Source organism: Quercus suber, unplaced genomic scaffold, assembly GCF_002906115.3.
Source record: "Quercus suber isolate HL8 unplaced genomic scaffold, Cork oak 2.0 scaffold_789, whole genome shotgun sequence".
NCBI lineage: Eukaryota > Viridiplantae > Streptophyta > Magnoliopsida > Fagales > Fagaceae > Quercus > Quercus suber.
Genome location: NW_027070225.1, coordinates 183,729 through 205,672, shown reverse-complemented (window position 1 = coordinate 205,672; position 21,944 = coordinate 183,729). Strand labels below are relative to the sequence as shown.

Below are 21,944 nucleotides of genomic sequence, written 5' to 3'. Positions count from 1 at the left end.
TTGAACAGAGCATTTCAGGTCACTTATTTTTGGGGGAATCCATGTTAAAAGCAGCAATGGCAAATTGGCAATACTTAAGTGGCTCTCAAGTTGAACCTCCTGAATTCCCTGCTGGTTAAACAATTGTAGGGCACGCTAGATTCCTGCAAAATGAGCCTCCAGACAGTATTGGCCCACAATCACCTTAACCTTAGCTGCAACAAAATTCACATTGAGATCTCTAATCACTGCAACATTTACAGCAACATATACCTTGGAGTAAGGTAACTGAGGGGGCTTCCATATTAGAAGATGTACTTTCTGCAGTATCTCAGACGAAAATTTTGCAGTCCAGTGTTCATGCATCTCCTTACCTATATATTCCAAAGTGGTTGGCTGTATTCCTGGTTCCCCAAATCTCTCCATTTCTGTGCAGCCATAGTTGCCATGAGAGAGTGGGAAATAGTTTCAGTGAGAATGTATTCATATGGTGCAGCATCCAGGAGAACAGATCAGTCTAGTTCTGATAAGGCTGGTGTGGGATAAAGTTTATGCATTCGACTAATTCCCATACCTTCTTGGTGTCTGGGCAAGACCACAAAGCATGTAAACTGGTTTCAGGAACTTCATTACACTGCTCACAAGTTACTGAAGAGATGATGCATTTGGAAAATAGACAAGGCTTTGTTGGCAGGACAAACTGAAGTGTACGCCATGAAAAACTTTAATCTTGTTACGAACCTGAGCCTTCCACAGTGGCTGCCACATAATTGTTGAGCTGGGATTGTTTGAAGCCTCTCCTAAACCTGCCATTGCCTCGTGGTCTGACAAATCATATGCACCCCGAACTGAAAAATCTCCAATTTCTGCACCCAACCAAAAGATACTGTAATCAAAATGTTGAGTATTTCATGGAATGCTTTGAATGACAGCAGCTTCTTGTGACATGAACAACCTGTCCAGAACAATCTTTCTGCGAGTCTTTGTATTATCATCCAGCAAGTCATGCACATAGTTTGCTGCAGATTGAGGATTTCTTAGTAAAACCACCCTAGACGTATTTGGTGTTGGCAGCTGCCTATCTTCCCAGATGTTAACCTGTCTTCCATCCCTATCTTCCAACAGTAGCTCAACTGTGCAACCTTTCAAGCTTCCATTATACTTCTCCAACCAAATGAGGCATTGGATGGTAACTTTGCGTTAACAAAAAGAGGTAGATGGGAAGGATTTATGTCTGTATGTCATTAGAAGTTTAAAAGAGCATCACATTTGCAGGACACCCAAAAAAAGAAGATTTAATCAATAATAAGAGCCAATTGACAGTTAATTTTAAAGCTTGACCATTTAGAGTCCTTGACCACTTTTGCAAGAGCCCAAGGTGAGGGTGAGAGGAGAATAGCTACTTGGCTAATACTTCAACGTTGATGCTCTTGTAACTATCCACGGCAGCAAAGGCTTCAAACTTCTCAGATGTTTGATCCCATCTTACCATTAATTAAATAAAAGTTCACCATTAATTAAAGTGATACGGTGTGAATGATATTAATTTTTGAGTTTGGGTCAATTTGGATGTGATTGCCAAAAGCTGCCACTAAGGTACAAGTGCCACAATATTTTGAAGTTTGTAGAAAGAAAAATGATGACTTACAGGTCATTTTCACTAAATTCTTGAAAATCAGCCATTAATCCTTCAAGTTTGAATCCTCTTTGGCTGTGGATCCTCATTATAGCACTCTCCACTAGCTCCAGCCCTGTCATCCTCATCATGGCTTCGCTTATTTCTGATTCTGCGGCTGAATCGTCAAGATAATGATGTAGAACACCCAGGACCTCATAAATTGTACTGCTGTTGCTGCTGCACTGTGCCATAGTTTGATTGGGATCTTCCATGTCTTGCCGGTATACTAAGCAGATCCCAATTTTCTCCACCTCCAAGTTCCAGCTATCTATTTTAATATTAAGTTCACAAAATCCATTAGCATCAATTTGGTTTTAACTAAACATTCTTCCCCCATTGGAGCTGAAATGGCAAGACACATAGTAATTGGAAAAATAGGGCAGCCAAAGGTGATTTGATTCAATTAAACCATATTTTATCGTAAAAATAGAGAAAGCAGAAAGGAGAGTAGAGGAAGAGGAATGGAAATATGCTAAGAGAACAGTTGAGGATTTGATGAGGCTGTGTGAAATGTACCAATAGAACTTTTTGGGAAGGTGGTTTAGATGGCTGCTTCTACAAAATCATGGGTCACCCTAGGCTGATCAAGTTCCTCATTGCTCTTGAAGATACAGATACTATCAAGTGGCTTGATTTCTTCTGCTGCTGTCACAACTTCAAGATGTTAAAAAATGTAGTAACTTATCACTAAAGGTTCTCTTGCATTTTGTCACTAGTAGAGAAGCATGAATTGACCAACAGCCCAACAGAATCTATTATCTATTATCTATATATTACTAAAAGCTGAAGCGTAGCATTTAATGTTGTTACGCTTAGGTTGAGCCACATCAGTTGCCATGTTATTATCATTTTTTTTCTTGATTTTGTCCTACAATTTAAAAATGGTTTTTCTAAATTTAAAAATCCTAATAAAAAGAAAATAATTCCCAACTCTATCTCTTTCGTAGTTATAATTTTAGATGGCAACCCTTTATGTTCCACGATTACAATTTCAAACACAAAACTTTTGTGTTCCATGGTTACAATCTCAAAACCCTTAAGCTTTCTAACGCTAGACTTTGACTTTCTGACTCTTCATCTCTTCCTCTCCTCACACTATATTAATACCAAAAATCTATATCTATCCATATATAATATAAAACACCACTCCTTATTGCACCAGCAACGTTTACATTTAAAACACCTGAAGACAAGTGACTTTTCATTAGTGGTTTAAACGTTTTGATACTCTTATAGTAACTTTGGTGTTTAGTAGCCTATGTTAATTTAAGGAGACAATGTTCTGATTCATTAGAACGTTTTGAATGTTGGGTAGTAATTACAAACCCATTTCATATTCCTAACCATCAAAAAACTATATATATATATATTAAAAAAAAAAAAAATCTAATAGTTTACGTACATCTTTTTCTCTCTATACGTTCCTCTCTCCGTTTCTCTCTCTCACTCTCTTCTGAAAGCCTTCTTCTCTCCAGGCTGCCTCACGATGCCTCTTCAAGAACAAACCATCCTGGATCAATGGGAAAGTCCCTCTCCAGTTTTCGCACATCCAAGTGAGTGTTGCCTTAAAACTTCCCAATTCAATTTCTGACAGTGGTTTTTGCTGTTATATTATTGCAATTTTAATGTGGATTCCTTCCCTTTGTAAATTTGGATTTTTCTTTTTAAGGTTTTTGCGTAGGCACTGATTTGTGAGCCTTAGATTTATAGATAAATTCAAAATTTGAAAGGAAGTTTTAGATAATAATTTTTATTGGGTTCCATTAGGGATTTCAAGTGTATTTGAAAGTTTAGGGAAAACTAAGAAATAGGTATGATTTTTTTATGATTCATTTATGGTGGTTTTGTGCATTGACATTATAGTTTGTGAATTTCTCTGCAAATTTAAAAATTTTCGTTGAGAATGAATTTGGGTCTAATTTAGAGGTGGCTTGGTGTTCTTGAGCATAAATTTGGAAATGAACTGTGGGTGTGTGAATGTATGTGAATGTAAGGTCATACCTTGAAGATTTTTACTGATTTGCTTGAGTATTGGTTGTGGGATTGACATTGAACTTGGACTTGATCTTAGCCATTTGGTATATAATTTTGAAAGAAAATTTCAAGCTTTTTAAATTAGAGGGGTTGATGTAGTACAAAGATGCAGAGACAATAGAGTGTGCAACTGAATGGGCTATCTTAATTTTTTTTTTTTTTTTAATAAAATGGGCTATCTTAATTGATTCCCTTACTCCCTGTAGAAATATACTCCTAGGGTTGGCCACAGCTTTCACTTGCAATGTTGAGGCTGAATTACTTGAAATAGAGATCATGTCTATTGATGAAATAGAGAAGCAGAAGTAAAGCAAAAAAAAGCACTATTATAATAGTTAGTCTTTTCTGTTGTTCACCATCACTATTATATAAGCATATAAATCTTCTTGAAGCCAACATTTTATGGCTTTTCATGCTTAGCAATTCTTCTATTGATGTAAATAGTGAAGATCAACATCTTATTGCTTCTAATAGGAGGTATCAATATGTTCCTAATTTGTAGATTCCATTATTCTAAATATTCTTTAGGTTTTGGAAATATTGCTTCCCTCTATTATAGCACCTCTAGATTAACCAAGTTCTATTTCTTGGTTATATCTGCTAGGTGTTTGACAAAAGGCCTCTAAAAGCAACTGGTTTTACTTGACATTATTGCACTTATGTTAGTTTACAAGCCTATACAGGTGTTGAGATTATAGTATAGATGAACTGTCATAAACTAGATGATGACCCACTAAGTTCTGTATTTATGTTTATTTACTTTCATTTATCACAATAATCATAAATATCTTAGACATTGTACCTGAGGTGTGCATTTTGCATTATGTAGATTGGGGATATGTTTTCTTGGTTTTGAATACTAGAAATATAATTGTTTGGACTATCTAATGTGTTCATTCCCACACCTTTTGATTTATGTTTGGATTGTGAATTCTTGGTTCTATGCTACATTCTAATTTTAGAAATTTTCTTGAAATTAATAATTTTTAAGATTTTTTTTTTCGAATCTGTGGGTTATTGGTTTATAAATAGATATAAATCATGTCAGATTTCAAAACTCATGTACAAATTAGTCTCAAATCTCAGTTGGTTACATCCTAAATGTAATTCCTCATTATTCAAGTTGGCTTGGGCTGCCTATATATATTTGGATTTAGAAAAATGCAAGGGTGTTTAGTGGCAAAGTATTATTAGAGGAGGCTATGCTGTATCTATTCAATTGTAAAGTGTTTAGTTTGTCATGGGTGTAATTTTTGGGTGGATTCAAGTTGTAGTAATTTTAATACTATTTTATCAAAAAGTTGTTCTCTTTCCAAGTTTCTGTTTTCTTTGTATGTTAAGTCATGTTTTTCTCCTTATGATGTTAGGCATAAAGAAAATGGCAAGTTAAATTCTTCTGCAAGTCTCTAATATGCCAATAGATCTTCACGTCGCTATGCTTTCTGTTGCCGACTTCACTAAGGTAACAGAGCTGTTTGGAAGTAATCTTTAAATTAAGATATGATGAGTGGAATCCTATTTTACATTCAAAGATGTTTTTCTGCAACTCTTCACACACATCATTTGATCAACTTGAACTAAAATTCTTGCTTGCTTAGTGTTGATTTCATTGACTACAACCATAAAATAAAGGATAACATGGTCCAGCCGAGAAGGTTGCCGTTGTAGCTCTTTCTAAATAAATAAATAAAAACACATTTTCTCTTTTAATTCCTCCCCCCCCCACCCCCCCCAAAACAAAATCTGAAATATCTGTGATAAGAGAAGTTAGACAATATATGTGATTGATGATAGTATTAACAACTATGTATGATATATGGTACCTCCAATGCATAACGGATGAATATTTAAACTTCATTTTCATGGGAGAATTGGTACATTTGCAATTCAATATTGTTGCTGATAGTCCAATATCACTTTTCTTCTAATGCATGCATAAGTTTAGTTTCCATATATAATATATTTTATATTGTGTTTGGCAGGGAATGATGAAAAATTAGCTGTTTGCAAGGATCGTGGAGCTAATGTTTGCATCAATTACAAGATGGAGGATTTTGTTAAAAGGGTGAAGGAAGAAACTGGTGGAAAATGTATTTTCTCTAATATTAAAAGCTCACTTTTCTTCAACTATGGATTAGTGAAACTAAAGAATATGATTATTATTTTGTTAAGTGGACATTTTCATAGGGAGGTCTTTGTTATTGTTTGTTATTGTCAAGGAATTTAATAAGTTATTTCCTTTTTCAAGGCATATAAGCTTCACTTTTGGGAGTATCTAGGGTATCATGGAAAAGAAAGAACATTGCTAAGGGCCTGAACCCAACTTTTTGTTGCTCTTTGGGGCCATGTTTAACTTTGCCTTGAGGTGAAAAATGAGACTAGGTTATAAAAAAATACAATCCCTCTGCAGAATGTACAGCAGTATAGAGATACGACTATATACAATAATGAAGATTTCCATCCATGAGAAGTGGAAGCATACAAGCACAAACAAATTATTTTTGTATTTATTTGTATGTGAGTTTTTGTTGTTATATTATTGCAATTTTAATGTGGAAATTGTTATATGAACCTATGAAATATCTCTCAAGTTACTATTAACCTTAATTTATTTCTTCATATATACTCTAGAGATAACATATATAATATTATATCATGTTAATATAAAATTAATTGACATTTTTTGATTTATTAGTACTTAATAAAGAAAAAAAATACGTATGATATATTAAAATAAAATTGCCAAACTTTCCCGTGCGTAGCACATGTTAGCGACTAGTTATATATAATAGCAGAAGCATAACCCTCAATTTCCTCCCATTAAGCCATCTGGCATATCTTGAGTAGCCGTACAATCTCAAACTAATGTAATTATTCAATCCCAAACACAACATCTATAACAACTGCTCCAAGACACCACCACCGCGCACCCTTGGTGCATGGTGTAACAATTACGCATGGAACACATATTTATGTGGTTCAGCCTTAGGCCTACATCCATAGACATTGTCTAACAAAAATTTTCACTAAGAAAATAGGAAATTACAAAATAGCAGAAAAGCATTGGGCAAGTGAATAAACTCTATAAAACCAATTGAACAAAGCCCCACACACAGAAAAGAGGAACACCCCCCACTATTTTGTTAAGTTTATTTAACATTTTTTTTTTATATATAATTGTCATTATCTATTTTCCATTGATATTAATATTATAAAGATATTTAAAATTAAATTAGTATAAAAAAATATTTTATAAATATACATTTTCTTTTCTTTTCAAGGCAGCTGCTGAGGGTTCGTTTTGAACCAGGCCTAAAATACATGTGCAGCCGCCCCTGTGAGATAAGTCTCACAAGTTGTGTTGATTGGCTATTGTGGAAAGCTCCACTTGCTTTCGGTGAAACCTCCTGGAACTTACTTCCCTCACTACTAAATGGCCATTGAGCAGTGAGAAGAGCAGAGCAAGTAGGCACAAAAGGGAGAGAGCAAGGTTCCACATTCAGACTATGAGGAGTTGGTTGAAAGATCATTTCTTTAAAAGAAAGCAAAGAGAGAGAAATTTTGTTGAGAATGGAAGAAATTTACTTGAGAAGATGATTGCTTCGTGCAACAGTAAGCCTATTCCCATTCGTACCTTCTTATCTCAACAACTCCGCCAAGCAACCAACAATTATTCTGAACATCTGGGAATGTATTAGTACAAGGGTTCTATTGAAGGACGATCTGTTCTTGTTATGCGATTAACTGAAGTTTGGACAAACTGTGCGGTCAATGATATAGTGATCTCTGCAAAGATGTGTGATCACAGTAATGTATTAAAGCCCATTGGGTGTTGTCTCGAGACTCCATGTCCTATCTTAGTGTACGAATTTGCTGCCATTGGCATCCTTGCATATCGAATTTATGTCAAACGTGTTACTAAACTACAACATCAGCCGATGGTGTGGGAGTGAGGGTTAAAGATTGCAAGGCAAATTGCTCATGCACTTTCCTATCTCCATACTGCCTTCGATAGACTTGTCATCCACATGACTATAGATATGCACCATATCTTATTAGATGAACATGATGTTCCCAAATTGTTCAAATTTTTTATTTTTTATTTTATTTTTTATTTATTATTATTATTATTCTGTATCAATCCCTGAGGGTGAAACTGAAGTGGAAGGTTATGAGGGCATACGGATTTAAAAGTTCTACAGCACCCCTGAGTTGAAAGCATCAGGCAAGGTAACAGAAAAAACTGATGTATATAAATTTGGTGAGCTTCTTCTAGAACTTTTAATTGGAGAGGATTCTCATGATATAACCAGATTGACAATTGATGAAGGTTCTTCCTTAAAAACATAAATGCGTGACCGCACTCAAGGTAGTTGCATAAACGAGATTGTGGATCCTACAATCTTGGTAGATGGGGAAGGAGGTGCTAGTTTACAGCGGCAATTTCATGCTTCTTGGATCTTGCCTTGACAAGCACAGAGGAAGATCCACAAAGAAGACCAACTATGGTAGATGTCACCAAACAACTCAAGCGGATTAAGGGTCCGTTTAGATACAGCTTATTTTGCTGAAAACTAAAAACTAAAAATATTGTAGCAAAATAATTTTTAAATGGGTGAATAGTGCTGTGGGACCTATTTTTAATATTTTTTTTCTAAATAAAGTGGTTGTGGTTTCCGTGAACAGGGAGTAAACGGTGCATGAACAGTGTGTAACTAGTGCGTGAACAATAATTTTGTCCCCTAAAACGTGTGTAGCAGAAGGGAAAAAAAAAAAAAAAAAAAAGAGATTCACATTATTAACTTGTGTTCATCCAAATCCAATCGTCTGTTATAGATAAACAGATTCACATTATTGCATACCCAAATGTTTTAGGCACGACAACAATAAAAATTTATTTGATTTTCAAAAAAAATGGCCATGAATGGAGTATAGACAAGTTAAAAAGCTTATTTGATGAAAAGCCATTTAATGCCATTATGAAATCCCCATTGCTACTAAGAAGCAGTCCTAATAAACTGGTATGCATCTTAAGTAATGAAGGAGAATTCTCTGAGATTAGCTAATGGTATTTCTCAATCACACAGGTTCACACAGACGGGTGAAGATCTTGGCGGAAATTTGCAGAATTTAAATTTTCATAAGAGTTTAGAAGAGCATGCTTCTGCATCATTCAAGAGAAATTTTTTTAATGATGAAAGCCAAGAAGTGAAGGAAGCCTCTGACAGGCCTCTTGAAGCTTAATTGTGATGACTGATTGATGATAGAGCTTGCATTGCCGTTTCAATCTGTGATTGGGAAGGAAATATAAAAGTTAGGTGGGACAAGAAAATTATGTGGGTTTCACCAATAGCAGTAGTTGCTCAGGCTATTTTTCTTTTGGAGCATTTAGATTTCTGAAGAGATGAAATTGCAGAAAGTGATCATATATTGATGCAATAAGAACTGGAGGATAGATTGGTATTGGCAAAGGAGTTTGATAGTTGTTCTTTTGTTTGGAATAATAGGAATGCAAACCAAGTAGGTCATAGTCTTAGTAATTGGGCTATGCATAGTGGTTTGTAGGGGGGAAAAAAACTTTTGTACTGCTGAGGACAATAGAATTCTACTGTTTTGTTGGTTTGTATATAGTTTTCTTTTGTCCAGCCAAAAAAAAGAAAAGGGTACGAGTCTTATTTACAATAAAATGATATAAGGGTCATATTAACAAATGCCGTAGAGCATTGGTTAACAATCCAATTAAAGAAAGTTTTTATGGAAAATGAAAAAAAAAAAAACAATTAATATTTTTAATAGCTTTTTTCATTTCCCATAAAAGTGATATCAAAACTTTTTTAAAATGGATTCTTAACCAATACCCCAACGGCACTCGTTAACATTTCCCATGAAATAATTACTCAAAAGTAGTTGGTGAACCTTTTTCTCTTTATGAAATAGTCTTAATTCATTTGAATTTGGGTCAAAATCCATTAACTTATTACCCCACAATTGATCTTCAAGCTGGTATAATTGCAATTAACTCGTTTCCCTTGGATGAGAGTATTGTTGTCCCAAAAAGAATGAAATCAAATAGTTAATATTTAACAAACAGAGAACTACTTAATCCTGCTCAAGTGTTACTGCACCAATACATTGTTATCCTCAAAAATTCAGCAGGCACCTACTGAGGGAACTTTTCACAAGTAAGAGAGCACCACAATGGTGATATAGAAATAGCAGCAGCAGCAGCAACAATAGTGCCTGTGGTTCACACAGGCACCATTGTAGTGCTCTGAATCTTGAAGCCAAGACCTCGGACCAAAAATCTTAAAGATTAGTATACCAGTTATTCTTTTTGCCGCATTATATTTTGTCCAATAACCATATCATTCATGGTTCATTTAAAAATAAAAAATATTAACCATTTCCTGGTTCCAAAGTACCTGCAAAACATAACCAATCAAAAAGCAGCATGAGGTACCAGACCATGGTAATTTCTGACTGCTCACTAATTAAAGAAAGCCATAAGTGAGAACTCATTTTTACTGGATCACAAAATTAACAGTAAAAGACAATTTCTTCATTTGTAATTAGATTCAGTCAACTGATTCCAAGGTGAAATATGAACAACTACAGATCATGAACCAGGATTTCACAATAATTTTTCCCACTCCAAAGAGACATCAAAGCATCCATTCCAAATCCTGGAGTGCTTTTTGGCTTGCAAAATTCTTCATGCCATTACATCTACACTGATCATGAACCAGGATTTCACAATAATTTTCACCACTCCAAAGAGACATCAAAGCATTCATTTTCAAATCTTGGAATGCTTTTTGGCATGAAAAATTCTTCATGCCATTACATCTATTGCACATAAAATCAAACAGATTGAAAAAGAAACTCATAACAGTCAATCAATCGTCAACTGCAAAAATATAAAGAAACTGTTGCCCCACGAACACTTTGCAGTTCAGTTTCACTTCTACATTTATCACTAAGAGGGAGACTAATAAACTCTGCAAAATAAGCCAAAGCCTCTGAGTTAATGTAGCAAACCATCCATAGTGATGCAATCTCTCCTTTGGGAAATGTACCTCATTCCTCACAATCATCAAGAAAGTCTTATTGCTTTGAATAGAATCAGTCATAGTTCATTAGAGTAACGGAACAGGTGATTATAAAAAATAAAAATAAAAAGAAAGGGAAAAGGAAGCTCTGACCCTGTCAATTCTAGTCGAATTAATGCTAATATTTCAAACACCTCATCTAGAGTACCAATACCCCCAGGAAGAGCAACACCAGCAATTCTATCAGAACTACTGCTCCTAACTGCAGCATCCACCAACCCATGCTACCTCTCAGAAAAAACCGTCACTACTGAAAAGCAATTCATGCAACTGAGAAGCATCAGGTGACAACAATAGATTATCTACAAGTAAGAAAAGTTTCTGAAGGTAGACACAAATGAAAATTTGAGGCTGTCCCTTCACCAGCTTCTTTACCTATCTTTAATCCACCTGCTGATTTTCCCACTAGTAAAGCACCTTTTGTAGCAGCATGCATTAGTCCAGGACCAACCCCACTCCATGTGGTCTACTGATTTGATATCTTCATTCCTGACGTTATTATGTTTATTTGATGGGAATAAATATAGAACTGTTAAATGAGTTTCCATTCTTCCAGCCCACACTTTATCTTAGCTCATTAAATGAGCTTGTTGGACAAGTGCTAAGAAGTCAGCAAAGTGAAATGGGTTTGCTGGTGTAGCTTGTCCGAAAGAGAAGAAATTGGGTACAAAAGTCCAGCAACATTTATAAAGGGATGTACATAAGTCAAGTCACATAAATGAATATGTGATGTTAAACTTGTGAGACACGTTGTAAGGAAGAAAGAAAAGAAAGAAGTAAAAGGCAAGGGTCATTCGGCTAAGGGAGAGCTGAAGAAAGAGATTTTGGTTGAAGCAAAGTCAAGGTAAGTGGCTTGCATTTATTGTGACTTGATGTGAAGAGTGTGAAAGGAAGAAAAGAAGGAAAAGAAGGAAAAGATGAAGAAATAAATAGAGAGGCCATTCGGCCAGTGAAGATGGGCTGAAGAAGTGAAGTCCCGGGGGAGAAAAAGAAGTGAAGTCCCAGAGTGTGAGGACTAAGTGTGTGAGTGAGAGCAAGCAAAAAGAGGAGAAAAATAGAGAGAGTAAGAGAGAACTGTATACACAGTGAGAAAGAGAGCAGTGAGTGAAAAGAAAAAGAGAGTTTTTATTTACTCAAGTTATATCTTAAGTGAAAAGAAAAAGAGAGTTTTTCTTTACTCAAGTTGTATCTTTAAGTATTGTAATCTCTATTAAGAGTGAAATTATTCAGAGTTTATCACATGGTTTTTCCCTTCAAGGAGAAAGGGTTTCCACGTAAATCTTTGTGTTATTGTGTGGTTGTTCTTTCCGCTGTTCTTGCTAAAATTTATTCACATTTACACAGAATTTTTCCCAACATATAGTTAGCTAAGGATTAAGTTGTCAGTGTGAGGGAAACATCACAAAAGCAATGTTTCTTGCTTACATGCATGCGCTGAGCTATAGTTGGCAATATATTACACATAAACATCAGATCATCTGTTAATATATGGTTTTTTGCAATGCAATTATGCTTGAGTTTCCTGTCAAAGTGGAGACTGTTATGTCCCCGAAAGGGTTTATTACTGTTTCAATGGGCCATTTCCACATATTTTTACTAACTCGTGTTGTAGTTCATTTAGTGGGTTTAGTAGATTGACCATAAATTAGGCTTAGTGATATTTAAGCTTACATACATCTTACATTAGGATGATTGGAACTCCATGTGCATGAGCTTGGTCCTTTGAAGTTTATAACTACCTAATTTTCATAACTCTAATGTATGTTATGAAAATTAGGTAGTTATTTTCACATTAAAAATGAATTCACAATAAAAATGCCCTCATTGTCATTCAGCTGAGCCTTCATCCCTCGCTAGCAGAGTAGTAGTATTAGTATTAGAGCACAAACAAAAGAGAGCAAGGAAGGACGTTCCACATTCAAGCTATTATGCACTGGAGTTGGTTCATGCCATATCATTTATTTATTAAAACAAGGGAGGAAAGAGAGAAAAGAGAGGAAAGAGAGAGAGCGTTTTATGAGAATGGAAGCGTGTTACTTGAGAAGCTGATTGCCTCTTGCAATGCCAAGCCTATTCCCGTCCGTACCTTTTCCACTCAGAAGCTCTTCCAAGCAACCAGCAACTTTTCTTCTGAAAAGCTAGTAATAGGGTTCTCTATTTGGTACAAGGGTTCTCCTGAAGGACGAATTGTTCTCATTAAGCATTCTTTTGTTTGCAATGCCAAGCCTATTCCCTTCAGTACCTTCTCCCCTCAGCAACTCCACCAAGCAACCAACAATTATCCTGCTCAACATCTGGGAATTTATTGGTACAAGGGTTCTCTTGAAGGACGAATTGTTCTCATTAAGCGTTTTGATTACGCTTTTCCCGAGTTAGCCATCAATGATTTAGTGATTTCTGCACAAATGAGTGGTCACAGCAATGTATTAAAGCCCATAGTGTTTGAATTTGCCACCAATGGTTTCCTTTCGGGTCGAATTTATGTCTCCTGTGTTACTAAATGACAACATCAGCCGATGGTGTGGGAGAGAAGGTTAAAGATTGCAAGGCAGATTGCTCGTGCTCTTTCTTATCTCCATACTGCCTTCCCAAGACCTGTCATCCACATGGGTATACATATGCATAGTATCTTATTAAATGAACATGATGTTCCCAAATTGTCCAGCTTTAATTATTCTGTATCAATTCCTGAAGGTGAAGCTGACGTGGAAGCTTTTCACGGCTTTCGACATTTTGGTTTTTGCGCCCCTGAGTTTAAAGCAACAGGCAAGGTAACTGAGAAAGCTGATGTATATGATTTTGGTCGGTTTCTTCTAGAACTTTTAACTGGAGAGGATTCTCTTAATATAACCTGATTTACAATTGATAAAGATTCTACTTTAGTAGCATACATACATAACCGTGCTCAAGGTAGTTGCATAAACGAGATTGTGGACCCTGCAATCTTGGCTGAAGATAGGGATGGAGGTGCTAGTTTACAACATCAATTACAAGCTGTGGTGGACCTTGGCTTGACATGTACAGAGGAAGATCCACAAAGAAGGCCAACTATGGTTGATGTCACCAAACAACTCAGACGTATTGAGAGGTTCGTTCCATCACTAATTATTTACTCACTTGATTTCATCCAATCATATGTTATAGATAGATTCACAGTATTGCATATCCAAATGATTTAGGCATGACAACAAACAAAATTTACTCACTTGATTTTCAAACAAATGGCCATGGATGGAATTTGGAAAAGTTAAAAAAGCTAATTTGATGGAGAGCCATTTGATGACATTATGAAATCCCCATTGCTACTAAGAAACAGGCCTAATAAACTGGTATGCATCTTAAGTAATCAAGGAGAATTCTCAATGAGATCAGCTAATTGTATTTCTCAATCACGCAGGTTCACACAAACGGGTGAAGTGCTTTTGGGAAATTTGTAGAATTTAAAGCTTCTTGAGAGTTTTGAAGAGCTTGCTTCTGCATCATTGAAAAGGAATGCTTCTAGTGATGAAATCCAAGCAATGAACAAAGCCTCTGAAAGGCCTCTTAAAGTTTGATTGTGATGTAACTGAATAATGACAAAGCTTGTATGGCAGTTTTAACCTGTCATTTGGAAGTTATCATTATGGCAGACCCTTAAAGTATGTATTGATGCTATAAGAACTGGAGGATAGGTTGTCGTTGGCAAAGGAGTTTGATAATTGTTCTTTTGTTTGAATAAAAGGAATGCAAACTAAGTAGTTCACAGTCTTAGTAACTGGCTATGTATAGTGGTTTGTTGGGGATAAAAAAGACTTCTGTACTGTTTAATTGGTTTAAAAATTTTCTTTTTCCAGAATATATATGATTTCTCAATTTAACTTGGCAAACCTTTTTCTTTTTGCAAAATAGTCTTAAATTTTAATCGTTCAAGTGAATTTGGGTCGAAAATTCGTTAAATAACTTATTTCTCCACAATTGATCTTCTAATCGGTAGAATTGCAGTTAACACCTTCCCTTTAAATTAGAAAAATATTGTTGTCCTGAAAAGTATGAAACAGAAATGTCATTATCTTTACAAACAGAGATGTACCTAGTCCTTATCTTGTATTACTACTCCAATTCATTGTTATCCTCTTAAATTTAGAAGGCACCTTCTAAGGGAACTTTGATGGAGAAATATAGCTGCATAGGGCTGCTTGAACATTGGTAGAAGTGGAGAGAAACAACCAAGTCAAGACTCTTGGTCACACTAACTCATTTGATGCCCAAAAACTCTAATCCAATTATCTTGGGTATCAATCTACGCTGAGACAAATATTTGGCATTGTAATACATATACAGATGTCTCATCCCACCATCACAAAGGATAGTAACAAACAATAGCATGAACACACACACACACAGACAAAGAGTTTTGTTGGTGTGGACACTAGGTCACTGGATGATGGAGGATAGGGATGTACATTAAAAGCCACAAAAACAAGTTTTATTTTTGAATTATAACGTGTGTGGTTATAACATATTCACATTGTTGCATATCCAAATGTTTTAGGCATGCCAACAGGTTGATTTCAAGTCTTCCTATTTCACAATGGCTTAGAAGTTAAGAGATTAAAAGACAGAACTTAGTGATTCTCAAAATGATTTCTTGTTTATAATGGCTCTAAGGTTAGAGATTAGAAGGAAAAGCCAAGCAAGATAAGTAGTATTCATTGTTAATAGCCATCCACAATGATGCTCTAAGAGTCATATTCACAGTAAAATGAACTAACTACTCAAATTTTTCTGGCAAACTTATTTCCTCCTGACATTGCCGTAGACCATAATAACCGGTATATTAACATTAATTCATTCAACTTCACTTGACAAAATGATTTCAATCATCCTTGTACACAGCTTTGAATACAATATTGTACACCTCTTAATGCAAATACATATTAGTTTCCTGATAGAATGAAACAAAAAATTGACATTATCTTAACAGAGATGTACTTATCTTAGTGTCACAAATAATAGTTACAATAGAGTGACCAGGGCCAATGGATTGTGTCACTGAACGTCTGGTGGCTCGGACACAATTCAAGGCCAATGAACTTCCAAGGAAGAGCCCATTCTTCAAAGGAAACGTGATAAAAGTTCAAGAAGGATAGCATTAAAACACACAGAAAGTATTTGTGTTCCAGCAAAGGAAAATGGGTGAAAGAATGGATTTTTTTTTTTTAATGTTTCATGATCTGGAAAATATTAATGATGGACAAAAAAGGGAAAAGGAAAAAATCCACAATACAGTAGAATCAGCAAAAGAACAAACTGGTAGAATTGGCGTAATCTTTTTCCCATTGGTTTCATTTCTCATCCTATCAACAAGATATATCACTTTAGTAAAACAAAGGCATGCACTTACCAAGACATTTCAACAGCTTCCAAGTCTGTGCCTCTGAAAGCCCCATCAAATTTTGCCGTATTGAAATTTTGTGATAACTTATTTATTCCAAGTCCTTTTGTTATTGTGTCAAATGGATTGTTCATTCTTCGTCCTCTCTAGTATGCATCGCCCTCCTTGTAACCTTTTTGAATAAACCAGAACCAAGAGGATCTATCAAGAAGCACTTAATGTTTGGATTCTTTTCCTCTTGAACACATGCTAAGGGATTCATTGACTAATTTAATATGAATGTTTAAATTAAAGGAAGTAAAATAAATTGACCTTGAGAATATGGAAAGACCAGCCACTCTGTCCTGTGCCTGCATCCATTTCCAAATCTTGGAATGCTTTTTGGCATGTAAAATTCTTCATGCCATTACATCTACACAGATCATGAACCAGGATTTCACAATAATTTTCACTACTCCAAAGAGACATCAAAGCATCCATTTCCAAATCTTGGAATGCTTTTTGGCATGCAAAATTCTTCATGCCATTACATTTATTGCACATAAAATCAAATAGATAGAAAAAGAATCTCATAACAGTCAATCAATCGTCAACTGCAAAAGTATAAAGAAACTGTTGCCCCACAAATACTTTGCATTTCAGTTTCACTTCTACATTTGTCACTAAGAGGGAGATTATTAAATTCTGCTAAATAAGCCTAAGCCTATTGAGTTTATGTTGCAAACCATCCATAGTGATGCAACCTCTCCTTTTGGAAATGTACCCCATTCCTCACAATCATCAAGAAAGTCTAATAGCTTTGAATAGAATGAGTCATAGTTCATTAAAGTAAAGGAACAGGTGATTATCAAAAAAAGAGGAGGGAACAGGAAGCTCTGACCCTATCCATTCTAGTTGAATTAATGCTAATTGTAATATCTCAAACACCTTATCTAGAGTACCAATACCACCGGGAAGAGCAACAACAGCAATTCTATCAGAACTATTGCTCCTAACTGCAGCATCCACCAACCTATGCTACCTCACAGAAAAAACCAGCATTACTGAAAAGCAATTCATGCAACTGAGAAGCATCAGGTGACAACAATAGATTATCTGCAAGTAAGATAAGTTTCTGAAGGTAGACACAGATGCAAATTTGAGGCTATCCCTGCATTAGTCCAGGACCAACCCCACTCCATGAAGTGCAATTCAAAAGTTTCGCAATCTGAAGACCATAAGAAAAAGCTAACCACAGTCAAAAGGAAAATTATGTTTCCAAGATGCAATTGTGGTTTTGCGCTGCCAAGTCTCAGCATTCTTTATGCATGATTGTCTTAGCATGTGAAAACATAATTTAGATACAGAAATTTACATTCATGTATGCCAGGCAAAGCAGGCAGGAAGCAATCTATAAATTCACGTACCTCTCTACTTAACTCTAGTGCTTGCAAGTAATGAGAATGACCAGGTCCCATCCTTGAAAACACAACTTCAAGACTCCTAGCCCAAGTTTGTGTATGAGTTCATAACATTTTTTTTTATATAATTAATTTTGTAACATTGTTCTATCTCTCTTCTGACCTTTCAACCAATAAAACCAAATTAGCTACTAAAAATTTTTGCACATTCAACAAAATTGCAACTCATTTCATAAATTCACAAATCTTCTTAGTACATGACACTCTTGGAACAACCAATAAGAACTTCTAAAGCCTGGCATTAAGGTCCATAAATTTGTCCACTTTCAATTCTGTACTCCGCTCCCACTCCCAAAAATTGATATTAAAAGTAAAATTGGCCAAGTTTGAAATAGGGCTTAGATCTCTGCATGAACTGAAGACTTTTTTTTTTTTTTTTAATTACAGTTTTCCCTTTAGATATATAAGAGTACTATTTGTTTTTACTTAGGCAAGCTGTTCATATGCCTTGCTAGAATTGTAATCCTTACTTGCCTGTGAAAGAAAAAGAAGAGCTTGAAGGTTTATCAATGGTGGAAACAGAGAAAACTAGAGATGAAGAATTCTCTGAAGATTGAAACTGAATTTTATTCAAGCTCACTGAAATGAATACATAACCCTCACTCACTATTTATACAATACATATCTCGTAACTACCTTCCTATCTAACAAACTCTAACAGAAAATACAGTTGTACATGATAAACAAAATATCTACAATCTGATAAGGAAAATATCTGGAGCTTAAGTCATGAAGAACAGAGCAATTCCAGAATTGTTTAGAGATGAAGAGCTGTGTCAAATGATGTCGTCTGCGATCTTGAACAGACGCTTAAGTAAAACGATGCCGTTTATCATTTAATGAAACGTCATCGTTTTAAGCATCTTTGAATCAATGTTACCATTGCTCTTGTGACCGTTAGAACAGTGAGTCTTCTTGCTTCTTCTCTTGTTCATTAGTTCCACTTTCAGCCCGCCAATATAAATAACCAATCTCAACGTAAAAGTCATCCATGAAGAGATTGCAGTTCATTTTTGGTAGAAATCAAAAGCAGGAAATGTGATGCTTTCACTTATAAGCTGAGAAGGCTTTTATGTGCAGCCTAACTCCTAGAAATTGGCCACTAGCAAATAATTTGGAAAAGCATCCCTCTGTTGAAATGCAAAGGAATTTCATCAACAAAGCCACTACATGTTTATGATTTCAACTTGCTTAAATTAAAGTTGCATCCCACGAGACCTTCTCATTCCTATACTTCTGTTTTTTTTTTTTTTTTTTTTTTTACATCCAACACCGGAATTGATGCTGAAATACCTACTTGTCACTAACATAGACATCCCTTCACTTCAGGGAGCAACTACTAATTATCTTCAAATTCTTTGTTATCTTGTTTGAGAAGAAGAAAATTTTTTGCTAGTACATGTAAGATTCAACATGGTTCACCAAATTCATTGATACTGTACAATATCCATGTCCTCTGTTTTTATTTTTTGTTTTTATCTTTTTCTTTTAGAAAATTCTCAATTCCTAGCATGACTAATGTTAGGTTCTAAAGGTTTAGGAATTTATGTATTTAGAACTCTAATTTGTAATATTGGCAAACCATGATCAAAACAATATGTTTAGTCTTGTTATAGTGTACTCAAAGTTGTTTAATTATTGTAAAGTTGGAATCGAGAGACTGCAGATGCATTGGGGCATTTCGGTCTGGCTCGATCGATCGAAGAATAGATTCGATAGATCGAAAATTGACCAGATTGTGTTTTCTGCAGAATTTCCAACTTAGTCCTAACTCATTAAATGTTTAGGGTTTTATGTTATTGCCCTAGGTATATAAGGTAAAACCCTAGGCACATTTTTAGAGTGCTCCAGTTGTATTGTTGCTCATACATTGCTGTTTTGTGTAAATCTCTTGTGAGATTTAGAGAAGCTTTCCTTTACACAAAACTTAGGATTTTCAAGTTAGAGATAGTATCAATATCTTGATGATCAACTTGGTTGCTACCATTGAAATTTAAAGAATATCAAGCGTGGGTGCTTGTAGCTGATTGAAGAATCCAGGAAAGAAGGAGTCCGTAGATTCAGAGCTTGCACGTAGTCTTGTCAGTAAGTTCTACTGGTGGGTAGCATTAGGAAGTCAAGCGGGGAGCTTGTAGTCCTTCTGTATGAACTTCGATTCTTTCGCATAGTGGATTCAGGTTTACTTTGAGAATAGCTAGGTCAAATCCTCCCCAGGTTTTTACTGTGTGGTTTCCTAGGTGATCATATCATTGTTTTTTTTATTATTCTGCTGCTTTATTATTTTGATATGATTATTTGATTGCTTTAACCTAGAATTGCATAATTTGACTAAGTAACAACTTGGCTAATTAATCTAGGCTAACCAATCTGGTTGTTCTAAGGGATCTAAAACTCATCAAATGGTATCAGAGCAGGTAGCTCTTTTGCTGGAGATTTCTTGATCTCTGAGCTGATTCTTGACCCCTGTTGTCATGGAGCATGGACACTCTCTGTTTGTTCCTCCTCACTTTGATGGGAACAACTATGCTTATTAGAAAGTAAGGATGAAAGCATTCCTGAAATCCATTGATGAGAGAGTTTGGAATTCCGTTGAGTATGGATGGGAGAAGCCCACTACTCCTGTGAGTGAGTGGCAAACTTCTAAAAAGAAGCAGCTCGCTTCAATAGCGAAGCTATGAATGTCATCTTCAACGCTGTTTCTATGGAGGAATTTAAGAGGATCTCTAATGTTGAGGTTGCTCATATTGCTTGGAAAATCCTCCAAACTGTGCATGAAGGCACAAAGGCAGTTAAGATCAATAAATTGCAACAATTGACTTCTAGATTTAAAAGCATTAGAATGTCTGATAATGAATCTTTTGATGAATTCTATGCTAAATTAAATGATATTGCAAATTCTGCTTTTAATTTGGGTGAAGTCTATGATCAACCTAAAATTGTTAGGAAAATACTTAGATCTTTAACTGAAGACTTTAGACCCAAAGTAACTATCATCACTGAAAGTAAGGATGTGGACTTCATCCTTGTTGATGAGCTTGTAGGATCTCTTCAGTCCTATGAGTCTGACCTACCCAAAGTGAACAAATCCAAATCAATGGCTCTTAAGTCAGTTGATGATGTTGATGGTGGTGGATTTGATGATGAGCTCTCTACTACAGAGATTGCCTATCTTGCCAAAAATTTTAAAAATTTTCTTAGAAATACCAACAGAAAGGCAAGAGGTACATACACTGTTGAACCTAAAAATTTTAGGAAGAATGATCCCACTAAGGTAAATAACCTTGAAAAACCTAGAGAAAAAGTTGGTCAATCTTCAAATAATTCTTTGGGTCCTCAATGTTTTGGTTGTCAAGGGTATGGTCATGTGAAATCTGAATGTCCTACATTCTTAAGGACTAAGGGTAAAGCTATGGCTGTAACCCTTAGCGATAATAAGGTTTATGATGATGAGTCCGGATGTGATGAGGATGGAAACTTCATTGCTTTCACTGCTACTGCTGTAGTCAATGAAAGCATATCTATTGAAGAGAACCCTTTTGATGGGGAACTCTCTGAGGATGCAGATCTTTAAGAGGCCTACAATAAACTTTGCAAAATTGCTGCAAGGAATGCTATGAATGTAGAACTTGGCCTGAAGAAAATTGAATCTCTTGAGCTTGAAAAGAAAAATTTGCTTGTTAAACTGTTTGATGCTAATGATCTTTTGAACAATGTTAAATCTGAGAATATGATTTTGCTTGATAAAGTTAAAACTTTGGAATATGATTTATCTGTTGCTAGATCTGCTAGTTCTAAACTTGATCACATGCTGAATGTTCAAAAGTATCCTTCTAATAAATCTGGGTTAGGTTATGTTGAAAGCATCTTTGACTCTGCACCACATTCCACGAATTTTGTTCCTTCATCTTCTTCTGAACTCTCTGTGAGTGAGGTTGCAACTGAAACTGTCAAACCACCTGTGAGTGAGGTTGTCAAACCTGTAGAAGTTTCACCTCTCAAGAAGATTAGGGTTGATTTGAGAGAAACTAAACCTACCCTTTCTAAGGACAAGATGCATGGTAAACCTGCTTGGGTGTGTCATTTTTGTGGTAAGTCTGGACACATTCGTCCTAACTGTTACAAGCTTCAAGCTGCTAAGAGAGCAAACAAACCAAAAGTGTCTGTGTCTCAAGCACAAGATCCTATGACACTTATTGGTGAATTGGTAAAGGTTTTGAACCTTTATTCCAATCCTGGAGTTGGAAATCACTCGAATGTGAATAAGAACTCCAATGCTCGTGATGCATCTAAAAGGTTTTGGATGCAAAAGA

The 21,944-nt window shown here is 35.5% G+C and overlaps 2 long non-coding RNA genes and 2 pseudogenes across 2 annotated transcripts; 1 reads left to right on the top strand and 3 right to left on the bottom strand.

Moving 5' to 3' along the window:
• Positions 1 to 34: 34 nt before the first annotated feature.
• On the bottom strand, positions 35 to 2,416 carry LOC136064881 (uncharacterized). The gene is made up of 2 exons (XR_010626535.1): positions 1,628 to 2,416; positions 35 to 1,463 (listed from the first exon to the last, which is right to left on the bottom strand). It is a non-coding gene; the product is annotated as an uncharacterized LOC136064881 (long non-coding RNA).
• A 653-nt stretch (positions 2,417 to 3,069) lies between these two features.
• LOC136064880 (uncharacterized) lies at positions 3,070 to 5,819 on the top strand. The gene is made up of 3 exons (XR_010626534.1): positions 3,070 to 3,210; positions 5,059 to 5,153; positions 5,674 to 5,819. It is a non-coding gene; the product is annotated as an uncharacterized LOC136064880 (long non-coding RNA).
• Positions 5,820 to 10,087: 4,268 nt separating this feature from the next.
• LOC112037281 (uncharacterized) lies at positions 10,088 to 11,287 on the bottom strand (annotated as a pseudogene).
• Positions 11,288 to 16,763: 5,476 nt separating this feature from the next.
• Positions 16,764 to 17,690, bottom strand: LOC112037302 (uncharacterized; annotated as a pseudogene).
• Between the last annotated feature and the right edge of the window lie 4,254 nt (positions 17,691 to 21,944).